General features: G+C 44.1%; 1 protein-coding gene across 3 annotated transcripts in view; it reads left to right on the top strand.

The window, feature by feature from the left end:
- Window positions 1–3,192: 3,192 nt before the first annotated feature.
- ATP6V1C1 (ATPase H+ transporting V1 subunit C1) overlaps window positions 3,193–14,071 on the top strand; it is a 49,120-nt gene continuing 38,241 nt past the window's right edge. Inside the window, exons 1-2 of one of the 3 annotated variants that reach the window (XM_075582563.1) lie at window positions 3,193–3,352; window positions 11,776–11,906. The gene's annotated coding sequence lies outside the window, so the exon portion shown is untranslated. Of the gene's footprint in view, window positions 3,353–9,476; window positions 9,592–11,775; window positions 11,907–14,071 lie in introns of all 3 variants that reach the window. The other 2 variants (XM_075582565.1, XM_075582562.1) reach the window with 2 other exon arrangements.

The raw sequence follows: 14,071 nt of genomic DNA, 5'->3' as shown, positions 1-14,071 counted from the left end.
TCCACACTAACTTTAGGCAGTGCTGTGCCTTATATACGTCAGGAGGCAGGCACATCTCTGAGGTCACTAATAATGGACTCAGAACATGTAGCCACTCCCATCCATACATAGGGCACCTCACCAGGGTGTGAAGGCAAACCTCCATGATTACTGCTGGCATTCCTGTAAATTATCAGGTTTTACTGCCAGCAGGAGAGATGACTGTAGGCATTGTTAGGCATGACTACATATTTATATGTGTTTATTTATGTATGTGTGTGTGTGTGTGTGTATGTGTAACGGGTTTTCCCCCACCCAATCGCAGATTATAGTGTGGGTGCGGAGAAACATATAGTGTTACCAGGTGGGTGGTGCGTTACCTGTTGGCTCACAGGAGGGCTGAGTTTCCGCCAAGGGGAACCTGGGGCAATTATAAGATACTATGGGTAACCACTTACTCGATGCAGCGCCTCCACCTGCGATGGCTCCCACCAGAGGGGGAGTAGTTCCTCTCAGGACAAATACAATAATCACATACACTGTATGTATATAATAACCAATGTCTTTTACTGACATGCAAAGCAAACATGTGACATCAATACCACCATAACAGGTGTCCCTCTCTAGGAGACACTAACTGCGTCGCGCAGGACGCTTCCCCCAACACTAGGTGATCCCACCCAGTGTCCATAGAAACTCCACCCAATGTCCCGCACTCTTGCAGAGAGAGGCAATGGGTGACTGCGCAGTCACTATTATACTAAGGGCCCGTTGGTGCACTTGTATATGTATAGTACCTGCCGAGCACTCAGGTGCTCGGTGCAGCAACAGCTTCGCAAAGGATCAGTCGTTCTGGGATCCCGTCTGATCCGGTCCGGTGAATCCTTGCGTGGGGTCCCCCAGGGGCGATCCCACCCTGGAGATAGTCTCTTGTCTCTGGGTACCAACTTGAGCCCAAGTCGTCTCTCGTGGAGCGCAGCAGCCGCTGTGTCCCTGTCTATCCCTGGCACTACGTGACACGGTCCCTAACCTAGGGCCTGTCACTGTAGAACCACAAGCTGGGGAATGAGGACCTACCTGGGACCTAATGGGTTAATGGCCTATCCCGTCCCCCTAGCTCTTCCCGGTCCTGACTCTAACTAACTATCTATTAGTACTCGCAGCACTTGCTATAACGCGCTACCACCTACTCGCTACCTGCAGCTAACGTACTGCACTAACACTGCGCCTGCCTGTCAGACCTCACGGCACTGACAGCCGTGACCCTGACAAGACAGCACACTAACACTAAGGGCTGCGTCCCTATCTTGGGCCGTCCCTTATTAATTACCCACTAATCTGGTGGGGAGTTGGGGCCTACCTGGGGTGTGGGTACCTATCTGGGTGCAGGTGCTGCACTCGCTCCCCGCACCCTTCCTTCCCTCACAGCTCCCTGGTTCCAACTGACAAGCGTGCTGCTGACCCGCGAAAATGTATCTTTCTGCCTGCCTGGAGATCCTAAGCCCTATTGGCTCCCGGGTGTCACGTGGGGCGCGCAGAGGATCCTGGGACTCGTAGTCCCTACCTAGAGCCTTCCCTGGTAGGCTAGGGCTTCACGGGCTTTCTAGGGACTTTCCTGCGCCTGCGCAAGCTTTCGGGGGCTGCCTCAACCTCTCCCTTCCTATTCCTGCCCTCGCGCGACTTCTCCCCGAATCTGGGGCCCTACCTACGCATGCGCGATCACTACGCATGCGTGAGTCCCTATCTAATGGCGGCGCCCTCACCGCCCCGGCTCCGGGAGCGCCGGGATCCCTGTGACGAGCGTGCGGCCTTGGCAACCGGCCGCACGCGTCCCCGGCAACCCCCGAGCCAGGACCTGTCCGCCCCCACCTCTGCGATCGCCGGGCGGAGCCGCCATTGGACTCGGCGGCCCCCGCGATCGGCAGCTAGGTGAGGGGGGTGCGGACAGGCTGGGGAGACCTGGCTACATCTGCATGCAACTTGTGGCAATGTATTGCTGCTGCTGCTACTGCCACTAGTGATTCAAGATGCTTTCCACAAACTTGACGTTTTGTGAGATTGTCATCAGCATTGGTTATAAATAATAGAAATGACATAAGGTACAAATATACAATTCCATATACCATTAACGCAGCAACCGTACCTGCAACAGCAATGTCTTCGGCATCTCCCCCTACAACTACTGTCAATATGGCTGCGCGGCGTAAAATGGTGCTGCGTTGCCATGCCAACGGGAACGTCACGTGACGTAACAGCATTATGTGATTCCCATTGCCATGACCATGAGATGCCACAAGTCATGACGTCATGCGGTGCCACGTTGTCATGGCAACTTGACGCCGCGTGACATTACATAGCGCCGTTATCATGGCAACAGTGTCATTTTAAAAAAAATCTCCGGGTTGGCCGTCAGTCGAAGGTGGCAACCCTGTGTACCACACACATAAAATGTAAGCCGGTGGCATTCTATTTTTTTAAATGGGATTGTGCATTGAAAGATCAAGAAGGTTAACCCTTTCGCTGTCAAGAGGCTTGAAAAACAATGTGTCCCAGCGGTTAGTAACATTATACATTATACGTGCCATCGTCTAATTGCTGATTTTCTTGACCGTGCGTTTGCAAGCAATTCAATCCGGTCCTTGCTTTCTGAAATGTATCCAGGTGCATTTGGTCATCAGAAGTCCTGCATTTCTATGGGAAATAAGGATGACCTGAAACCCATATTGGGGTAATACGGGGAAGGTGGTTGTCAATATATAAAGATCGGTAAAGAATATGTATAAAGAAGAGATATGGGGGTGGGTTGCATACAGGCGCATACAACGGGCCACAACAGTAATAGGTATAAGATATAGGAAAAGTGATATAAAGTGGTGATATAAAATGGTAAACCAGTTGGACTTTTACACTATTCTATAAATCATCCAAAGCTGTGGATCGCTGTGCAATTTTTACATGAATAAAAGAAAACTGTGGAATAAAATAAATAAATAATTATATAATAATGAATGGCTGGCTATAACCTATTTCCAAATAATCCACATATCAGGCTTCACTTCAACAAACTTCCGCAATATCAGCCACGTGGGTGTGTGATAGGTTTGTTATGCAGTCCTCCTATCAGCAGGTGTCGCTGTGACGCAGACACACGCATCACCCCGACGATGTTCTATGCTGCAAGGCCTGCTCCCTCGCGCTCTCATCACGTGCTCACACTCTGCGCTCCCCCGTGGGGTGTGACGCGCGCTGTCAGCTGAGCGGATCACGTGACTGGGTGTATCGGCGCAGGAGAAAGGATGGCGGAGATGCGCCCATGGTGACTGGGAGCGGACGTACTCCCGCCGATACAGCGCCTGAGATCAACCGGAGAGAGGTAGGACAGGGACCGGGGACAGGCTGGGGTGGCAACAGCGAAGGGAGGAGACCGGGCCTGTGACACCGTGTATAGAGGTGACCGTGTTATGACACAGGGGCCTGATTATTGAATATTCATTGTGTGTGTGTATATATATATAATATGGTCCCTAGTTAAGTAGATGACATTTTGTGTGTATGTATATAATTACCTCTTCCTTTCACCCGACAGGAATATTTATCATACGTTTGTGTATACTGTATAATTAGGCATACTGAGTTACATTAATGTACACCTATAGACCACGAGTCTGATAAAAAAATATATGTTTTTTTTTGGTACTTGGAGTTTAACAATGTCTAAAATATTAATTGTGAGAGATGTAAAATAAGCCATGTAGGAGAGGAAAGTGCAGTTCAAAGGACTGTAAAAAATGTATGCAACATAATGTACATACAAACCTACACTTCTTGGAAAATATGGCTACTACTAGAACTTTGAACTGCATTCTTGAATAATATATATAATTAGTCTATCTGCACACAGTCTTCAGTAGAGTGAGCTTTGAAGACAATGGCCTCTATTCAATGAGAAGCCGGTGAAAGCACAGTTAATGTACATCAACTTTAATTTTTGTGCAGGGAAATAATGTATATCTTCATACAGTGCCCACAGCTGTACTCGGTGCTTTAGAAATAAGACAGTACAGGGAATTATAATATAAGTGCAACAAACAATCGGACGATAGGAAATGAAATCCCTGTCCTAATCTTAACATCTAAGTCAGGGGTGCGCAAACTTTTGAAGCTGCGCCCCCTGCACTGCTTGTGCACTTCCCCATACCTCTTTTGGAGGCGTCAAATGATGCCGCAGGGTCATGTGATGTCACGTGGCACCATTTGGCGCCCGTTGAAATAGCAACGCGTCACACCAGCCATCCGAATCACGGTAAGTAGAGTTGCAGAGGCCACACGCGATTCCCCGGCATTTAATTTTAATGCCGTGGGGACGAGTGCGGGGCCTCTGCAACTGCAACTGCCCTGCCCCCCCCTTGAAAAATCCCGCGCCCCCCGGTTTGCGCACACCTGAGATTTACAGATGCAGCAGGTGAGGGAATAAGTGCAGTAGATGGCTGTGCTTGGCACAAATGTAAGAGCGACTGGGTGTGGGACAGGAGCCATGAGTAAAGGCTTCATTTAAAGAGGTGAGTTTTAAGGAACGTACCCTCCTGCTCTGTTTAAAGTAACATTTGTGAGTAGCCTGTGCGCCCAGTTTGTTTTCGTCTTCATTAAATTCTATTGGGAGGACATTTTTGGGATCACTATTTTAAAGCTTTGTACCTGCACTATAAGCAACAAGTATTCTTAACCCTTGTGTAACTGTCTCCCCAATCCGTGAATATCTTCCAGCCCCTCCTAATGAGGAACAGATTTTCTCTACCAGTGACCGGAAATTGCCTGACTTCTAACTCCTGATATGCTTGAGTTGGCTTAACATTAAATAAAGGGAAGTAGGCCTGTATTTTCAGGAACTTAACTTCTTTCTTTTTTTTTTTTTCTATGAATGAAATGTATTGACATATTTTAATACATTCAGTACTACTGTGAGTAATTGTTAATGCTGTATTTCAGAGGTTCTCAAAATATTTAAAATCCACATTCATTAATAATCATTTAAAGGGCCTTCATACTTGGCTATCAATCAACATACAGTATATCTGTATATTCTTATTTATGTAGCGCCCACAGTGTACATGGCACTTTACAAAGACAATACAGTACAGGAAATTATAATACAATAAGCTCAACAGTCCGACAATAGGAAAGGAAATCCCTGCCCCGGAGAGCTTACAATCTAAGTGGTATGTTGGGAAATTTTAGAGACAGTAGGTGCAGGAATAAGTGCAGTAGGTGGCAGTGCTTGGCAGGAGTCATGAGTTCAGGATGCTTCATTTTAAGTCACTTATCCTCCCTTCATTCTAATAGTGGGCACCGAAGTTCTCGTCCTGATCACTCTGAGTTTATTTGCCATTAAACAGTCCACCTTCTCTCCCTTATCATAATAAGTCTGTTTAGTCCACTTAAGGGCCTTCTCTACGTCTTCTTGTTGCAACCTCTTAAGTTCTTCTCTAACCTGACTAAGAATTTTATAAATTTCTCAACAGGTTTTTTTATGTGAATAGTCTAATTTGACAAATTTTTTTGTTACCTTTTTTTTGTTTCTCTTTTTATTCTCTTTCTGCGTAATGCTATTGAGATGAGCTGTCCTCTAATTGTGGCCTTATGTGCATCCAATAGAGTCCCTGTCGACTCTACAGACCCATTGTTAATATGGAAATTATTTTTAATCGAATTTCCAATTTGAGTACTAATCTCTGAGTGATTCAGTAGGCAGTCGTTCATCCTCCAATGGAACGACCGGGTCCTGATAAATGGGTGATCAAACAGGATTGCCACTAGGGCGTGGTCTGACCACGTGATAGGCCCTATATCCGAATGGACCGACACCTCCAAGATACCCGGGATACAAATATATTATTGATTCTGGAGTATGAATCGTGTGGGGGCAAGTAAAAGGAGTAATCCCTCTGTCCTTTGTGAGCCACGCCAGGCATCCCACAATCCAAATTCTTTAAGTAGCAGTCTAAATTTCTTTGCTACATTGTATGTCATTGCAGAGTGTGATTTCTCTGTCGGTGGACTTGTCTGGATCTGGTACCATATTTAAAATCACCTCCTAGGATCAGCTGGTCCCGGCCATCTCCCATAAATTACAATGTTTCCCTTAAAAAATCAATTCGCCCCTTGTTGGATGCGTGAACATTCACTAACATAATCTTTTGGCCTGAGAGGAGCCCATAAAACATGAGCGACCTCCCTACTTGATCTCTCCTAACCTCCAATACCTGAAACGGGATATCCTGTTTTGAGTATTGCAACCCCCCTTTTTTAACTAGTAAAAGAGTAAAATGCTCTACGGTATGTCCTGCTGAAAGTATTTGGGGGCTCCTGAGTGTCAAAATGTGTCTCCTGTAGAAAAACAATATCTGCCTTCAGATTCCTAAATTCTTTTAGGGCCAATCTTCGCTTACCATTACTATTGAGGCCTTTAACATTCAGGGATACTAACTTCAATGGTGGTTGGCTAGTCATTCCCAATGTCGTGTCTGTCTCTCTGTCTCTCTGTCTGTCTGTCTGTCTGTCTGTCTGTCTGTCTGTCTGTCTGTCTGTCTCTCTGTCTGTCTCTCTGTCTGTCTCTCTGTCTGTCTCTCTGTCTGTCTCTCTGTCTGTCTCTCTGTCTGTCTCTCTGTCTCTCTGTCTGTCTGGGGAGAGACACCCCCCTTAATAAACACACCAATACCTTACAACCGTGAGACCGGTAAACAAATCAGACTTTTTGTGTTAGAATAAATGGTGTCTATAGGCATTAGATTTCAAGCAGAAGTTTGCTTTTGTCCTTCGTAATGCTTAATGCCCTTTGTATATATAAACAGTCCCTTTCTAGTATTTGGGCCAAGACTGCCTCACCCATCACTAGGACCTTCAATCCGCCCGTGCACCGGCTTCTTCCACTAGTCCGCAGACTAGCATCCCGGCAGTAGATTCACAGATAAAACAGTCCCTATAGTAGGTTATAAGGAATAAGTGGGGAAAACGGGGAGAAAACATAGGGGAAACAAACATCTATAAGTCCAATATAGACTTCTCAAGATCGCCGTGGTTAGCCGGATCGCCGGTTAGAGGAATGGTCGTGGACTCTTATTGAATCTTTCTGGTGAACATCAGGGGGACTCTGTGGGACTTCCGCAAGAGCTTAGTTGATCTTAATTCTTTCATCTCCAGGCTACTGCCCCCTCGGTCGACCGATCATCCTCTCTGTTCTCATCTCGGGCTCTTCGCTGCTGACCCGGTCCCTCCCTGGGGGTCAGATTTAATGCAGATAGGATGCAGATTCCTCAAGATAACGGAAAAAATCTGTCTACCTATAAGGCACTATGGGAAGGCCCACCGGTAGCAGATCCCCTTTTCCTGGAGAACCACAGTCACCGACCGTAATCCTCTTTGCCTATCTATTGTCAACCAGGAGAGATCAAATCAAATGAGCCTCTGTTTCTGCGGTCTTTTATAATCCTTTCTTTGGTTGCATATTGATGGAGTCTCAGAACCACGTCTCTGCTTCTTTTGGAGTCATCAAATCTCCGGCCCAGGGCTCTGGGAGCTCTATCCATCTGAAGATCGCCATCTTGTAGCTGGGGGTCAATTGTCAAGAACAGTCTCTTAAGGTATGGCTGGAGGGCTTCCGTGGAAACGGGAGAGATCTGGGGTCCCCGGCTTCGGGTCTTTCTTCGGGGGCATCCCCGCCTCTTCCCCCGGCCTGTCACGCGAGGGGGATTTATCGCCGACCAGGGTTTTATGCTGCATATATTAGCACAGTGCACGGAGCTTCCTCGGCTTGCGTGCATCCGCGTTGACGTCACGCACGCTCCCCGGATACTTCATTTTAACATGCGTATTTACAGATTTGATGTAAAGGTGGGAAGAGAAAGAAGGTGCTTGGCGTATACGGAGTGTGTGGGAGTTCGACATGTGAGGGAATAGGGTTTAAGGTGAGAGAGCTTTAGAGCTGAAATGGTGGAGAGGAGACCGTTATGGATAGAGTGCAGAAGATGAACAGGGACATAGCGAGAGATCAAAACTGGTATGTAGCAGAGAGTATATTTATGCTTCTTACATGTATTTAAAATATCCCGTATCTGTATATAAAAGTCTGCATTTAGTAGTGATGGACAATGTCTGTAGTAGAGAGCACCCTGAGGTGAATTTTAAAAGGATTTAGGGACTATCTGTAAAGTCTTCAGGGGCCACATTTTGAAAACCACTGGTCATGTTCTTCTAAGTTACTCATAAATGCGAAGGTGACTAGTACTTGCATATTTAATATTGCCATCTACACACAAAGCATTTTTCTATTGGGGTGACTGCCGCTTGTAATTCTTACGCGTCTTCTGGTTTAACCCTTAGCTTGCCCACATGATATTCTCTGAACCTCATGAGGGCGTGTACATAAAAGGCCCTTATGATTTGTAGGGAATGTCTTGCTCATGAAGCTCATTTTGTTTTGGGAGATTACCCCATACCACTTATGTTCATATCACTTGGAACTGGCTGCAACTACGTGATCTCTACACCCAATTGATCACATGGTTACGAACCCGGAAGTGCTACCTGGTCTTCTGGAATACCAAGGGTTAATACTCTTCACAGGGGTCATTTATAGAAACAACATAACTAGAGCCTGAAAAGACACATGCATTATATTTGTTATTCATGAGATGGTAACTTCCACATAACCACCTCAGCTTCTCTCTAAAAACATAAGTCCCTTAATCTTGTACTTCCTTTTATTCAACAAACTATCCTTAGGATTTGACCATTTATGTTAACCAGTAAGTTGTTTTTGTATAACGACATACATATATTTCTCTACACTGGGAAAAACTGCACACCAAAATGGGCTATAAGGAGGTGCAAGGTACAGCTTGCCCTTGAGAAAGGGCTGCTAGAGCCTGAAACGCGTAGGTGTGTTTTTTTGTATTTGTCTCTTTTTTCGTTTTTATGTAGTTAAATAAACAGTTTTTAACCTTTCCACGCCTGGTGAGCTGAGGTTGCCTTATTTTGGGACGCAGCAGTCTCATAACAATCATCATTCCCTGCAAGGTACAGCTGGGAGGCTAATGTACATAAAGACAGAACTAGCACTGCTCCAATGCAAAACACATCATTTTGGTGTGTCTGTGTGTCTGTGTGTTTTGAAGTCATGTCTGTAACGAAACGCGTAGGGCACGTTACCTGCTGTTGACGTCATTATGCCAGTAGGGAGACAGTGCTATAGACATTTACAAGGCATCTATTCTGGCAAGCAGCCTAATTTGGAAGATGCTGAGGACTACTATACTATACATCCTGATTGGTGGAGAGTCCATTTCAGCAAAAGAACTCAACAGCTGCCTGTCTATCTGGATATCCCTGCACTTTGGCTTTTGACTATGAGTCTCACAATGCTTGATTTATTTCTATCCTTGTGAATGCACTTCTTTTATTCGTGGCACTGTATTAAACATTTTTTTTTATTTTTTTTTTAGTATGGAGCATGCACTTGTTTTGTGTGTGTCTCAGTGAGTGAAGACACTGACTGGCACGGAGTTGGAAGCAGGGGAACCTGGTTCAAGTCCCGGTGTTGACTCCTTGTGACTTTAGGCAAGTCACTTTATCTCCCTTGGCCTCAGGCGCCAAAAACATATATTGTAACCTCCACGGGGTAGGGACCTGTGCCTGCAAAATGTCTCTGTAAAGCGCTATGTAAAAAAAACTAGCAGCGCTATACAAGAACATGCTATTATTATATTATACACCACAAGGTACAAAATGGAAGCCTGCCCTCAGATAATAGCCAGCCAATCATTACTATTTGTAGGCTGATCTTTTATGCCTCATTCCAGATTTCCTGTCATTCAACCTGCTCCCTGAGCTCAGCTCCTTCAGTCACGCGTTGTAGTCTGACCTTTCCTGCCTGATGGATATAACTTCTACTCTCTATTACTATAACTTCTTAACCATAATACTTGACAATCGCTCTCAAGTGATTTATTTACCACCAAGTAAATAAAAACATACATAAGTGCCCCCCCCCCATCCCCAAATATTTGTGTTAAATCTTAATGTTGTGAAAATGTTCAGCTGATTTTAGCCTTCAGTAACCCTGAAACTCCACGGTTTTATGAAACTCTGTATCTAGGAGCTATATAGAAGGCTTTAATTAATTAAATCTACCTACAGTGATGCACTTTACATCTGAAACCAGGTGTTTTAAAAATAAAATACAGATATCTTCTAAATTGCAAATTCAAAAACACCACTGTTAGTGGGCTGAAGAGAGTAGTTTATTAATAAGAACTCCTGTATTTGAAGCGGTTAACACTGGTTTGAATCCCAGTGTCCATTCTCCTTGTGACCTTAAACAATTATCTTTATCTCCCTGAACCTCCGGCACCAAAATTAGCTTGCAAGATATTCAAGGCAGGGATGCCTGCAAATTTCTGTGTACGATGATGCTTATATTTATTAGCTATATATAAAAAAAGACTGTTACATAATGGATGAGGTTGAAAATAGACATGTCCATCAAATTCAACCTATATTTAAGAGGAAGGCAAACAAAAAACCCCAGTGAAACATTATCCAATAATATCACATTAGGGCGAAAAATAAATTCCTTCCTGACTCCACACCACGGCAATCAGATTTCTCCCTGGATCAACATCCTTCCTATTTTCACTTATTTGGTATATCCCTGTATACCTTTCCTTTCTATAAAAAGAGGTCTAACCTTTTTCTTAAATATATCTATTGTATCTGCCATCAGTCTCCATGGGTAATTAATTAGACCTGTTAACTGCTCTTACTGTAAAGAACCCTTTCCTTTTGTTGGTGAAATCTCCTTTCCTCCAATTGTAATGCATGAGCCTGTGTCGTTTATACTGCCCTTGGGTTGAATAGTTCTTTTGAAAGCTCGTATTGATCCCAAATATATTTGTATATAGTAATCATATCCCCTCTTAGACGCCTCTCTTCTAATATAACCAAATCTAATTCAGCTAGCCTCTTGTAAATTAGACCTTCTGTCCCCTTTATTGATTTGTTGGCTTTTCTAGTTCCATTGTGACGGTAGGGGGTAACCAGGCTATACAATAAAGGTTAAGCCTATCTGTTTAACCCTGAAACTGTGGGGTCCCTGTCGGCTACATAGCACCAGGGGCCAGGTAAGATAGCATGCAAAAGTAAGTGTCCCCTGCTTTTCCACTTTTCATGTTCGCATTGCCCCAGACTCATGAAACTTTCTGTGTGTAAGTATTAGGTGAGATATTTGGGTCGAAATGCAAAGAGTTCGGGGCTAAAGATACTGGTAGCCCCCTAATTCTCCCCGGCGTGCAGGCATGATTTGATGGTACGCGAGTTGAATTACACCGGGGCTGCCCAGTGTCCCCCAGACTCCTGGTTTTCGAGCCCAGATATCCCAGTCCTATGTCCTGCATAGATATGGGTCTCCCCAAGTTGTAACATGTATTAAAATGTGTTTTATAATGTTTGATGCATTTACTATAAATGTCTATTCAGTCAGCCTGGGCTTCCATATAGGTGCCGGGAAGTCTGGATAGACATTGTAGTTCAAAGAAGAGACAGGATGTAGAGAGGTGTTGGGGTGCTAATTGGCCGGGGCAGGGCGGAGTACTGGATCTGAAGAACAGAGACCCTCTGCAGGGAGGACCCTCTGGTTTGCCAGACTCAGTGGAGCCTGCCCAGTAGGTGGCAATGGGTTGACTGGGGGAAGCGACAGAATGTCGGCGTCTTTCCCATTGGTCAATTCATATGTTCCACCCACAGGGCATCCAGAGTCGGCTTTGCACGCCCCCTCCTCTGACGTCAGCAAAGAACGCGTTCCTATTGGCTGGCGAGGAGGAATTCCCACACTGTTGGCTCCTCCTACTTCCATGCTGAACATAGAACAGCGGAAGGTATGTAAGGAGAAGCCCCGTCAGGGAACCAGATGATCTTGTGACCTGGGCCGGTGATGTAAAGGCGGGCTTTTCAAAGTTGCTCTGTTACAAATAGCAGAGCAACCGGCTTAATTTTTTGAGCTAAGAGAGCCTGCCTAGCTCAGGTTAAGTCAGATGCAAGGTCCAAGATCTCGTTTTAGAACGTAGCGGTCACGGCTAGAGCTTCTTGCCGAAAAAAGGACCCGGAAGCCCAGGTGGATATCCTGGTCAGTGTAAGCCTTCCGAAGCAGGCCTTCTGCACCTATTTTAGCCTAGTTTTCACCCCCAGAGCCCCAGTTAATGTATTTTTCATCTGTATTTTGTGTATTCATTGTGTGTACGTGGGTTTACCCGAATAAACTACATTTTATTCCATTTATTCCTTTGTGTTTTGCCTAGTGAATGATCCCGGTATAAAAGTGTTAAAAGTCCTGGTCTCCCGTGACATCCATATTGTCTTTTTTTTTTTTTTTTTTTTAATTGAGTTGTACCCAAGCCTGCTCCATATTCAAGGTGTGGGCTTTTATGGATTTATACCCAGTATCTATACCCAGTTTATGCAAGATATCCTGTTTGCCTTTGCAGCTACTGTATGACATTGGGCACTATTGTTAAGCCTGCTGTCTACAAACACTTCTAAATCCTTCTCCATCAATGATTAACCTAATGTCTCCCATTTAATTTGTAAGTAGCCTGTTTATTCTTGCTTCCCAAATGCAAAACCGTTGGCAGATGTAGTTTAATACAAATAACATCTAACTACTCCAGTTCCCACTTTATCGAAGTCCTTCTGTAGAGAAATTTAATCCTGCTCTGATTTTACATAATTTAGTGTCATCAGCAAAGATGGAGACTTTGCGCTCTCTGCCAACCTCAGCCATTAATAAACCAGTGTAAAAGCAGTGGCCCTAGCACCGAGCCTTTAGGTACTCCACAACTTTAGCCCAACCTGAAAATATTCCACTTGACAATACTCTATTGTCTATCCTTCAACCAGTTTTCAGTCCAAGTCCAAATTTTTTTTTTAACCAGAATAATTTCCTTTATTTTGTACACTAGTTTTTGTGTGGAACCATATCAAAAGCATTTGCAAAATCTGAGTAGACAACATCAGCTGCATTACCCTTGTCTAAAAGCCTCCTTGCCTATTCAAATAAACTAATAATCCATGCTGACTATTACTAATACTTTTTGTTATCCTTTAGGTATTCCTGAATATTATCTCTTACTAAACCTCCAAGTAGCTTCCCCCCATTGATGTCAGACTTACAGATCTGTAATTCCCTGGTTGAGATCTAGCTCCCTTTATTAAATAGACACCACATCTGCTTTACGCCAATATTCTGGTACAGAGAGCCTGTTGAAATGGAGTCCTTTAATATATTATATATAATGGTCTGGCTATTGCTGAACTAGATTCCTTAAGAACCCTTGGGTGCATGCAAGGTGCCTTTATTTACCTTCATTCTATCAATCCGCCTATGCTCGTCTTCCTCCTTTAACAAGTATTGAGCTTGTGGCTTCCTCCTGTTGCAGTATTTTTGCAATTGACTCCTTGGTGTAAATAGAGGCAAGAGTATATTTTATACCTCCTTATCTCGATTTTGCCTGCCCAACTCGCACAACTTACCAAAGCAATTATTTCTTCAGCTAAAAATGCCTGTCATGCTAAACTCAGTTTAAAATGTGTTTATTACCTTCCTGACAAATGAAAAAAAATATTAATTAGTACTAATAGGCACTGATTTAGATGTTACTCTTAACAGTGGAAAGCACTCTTGCGCATACTTTCGCTAAATTTTGATAATTCTATTACTGTAATGTTACTCGGTGTAGCATGAAAAACCTGGACGCCACTGAAGATTTATTTCACCAAATAGCAATCTGAATGGTGTCAAAATAAAGTAACTACATCTTGGTGTCATCAGCACAGCTGATAACTATCATTCAAGCTGCCACCAATTTATTAGGGGAGCGCCTGTTCTGATGCTTATGGGGTATCCCATATTAAACTCTGAAATTAACGTTCACCTTTTAAACAAGGAATGCTGCAGGTTACCCTGATAGAAGATCCGCTAAAAATAATAACCCACATTAACCTATTAAAATCTGGTTAATTGTGAATTATTTCCCTCTACTATTAA

The sequence above is a fragment of the Ascaphus truei genome, chromosome 2, assembly GCF_040206685.1.
Source record: "Ascaphus truei isolate aAscTru1 chromosome 2, aAscTru1.hap1, whole genome shotgun sequence".
In the NCBI taxonomy this organism is placed as follows: domain Eukaryota; kingdom Metazoa; phylum Chordata; class Amphibia; order Anura; family Ascaphidae; genus Ascaphus; species Ascaphus truei.
The sequence above is the reverse complement of the archived record's forward strand: the minus strand, read 5'-3'. Positions and strand labels throughout refer to the sequence as shown.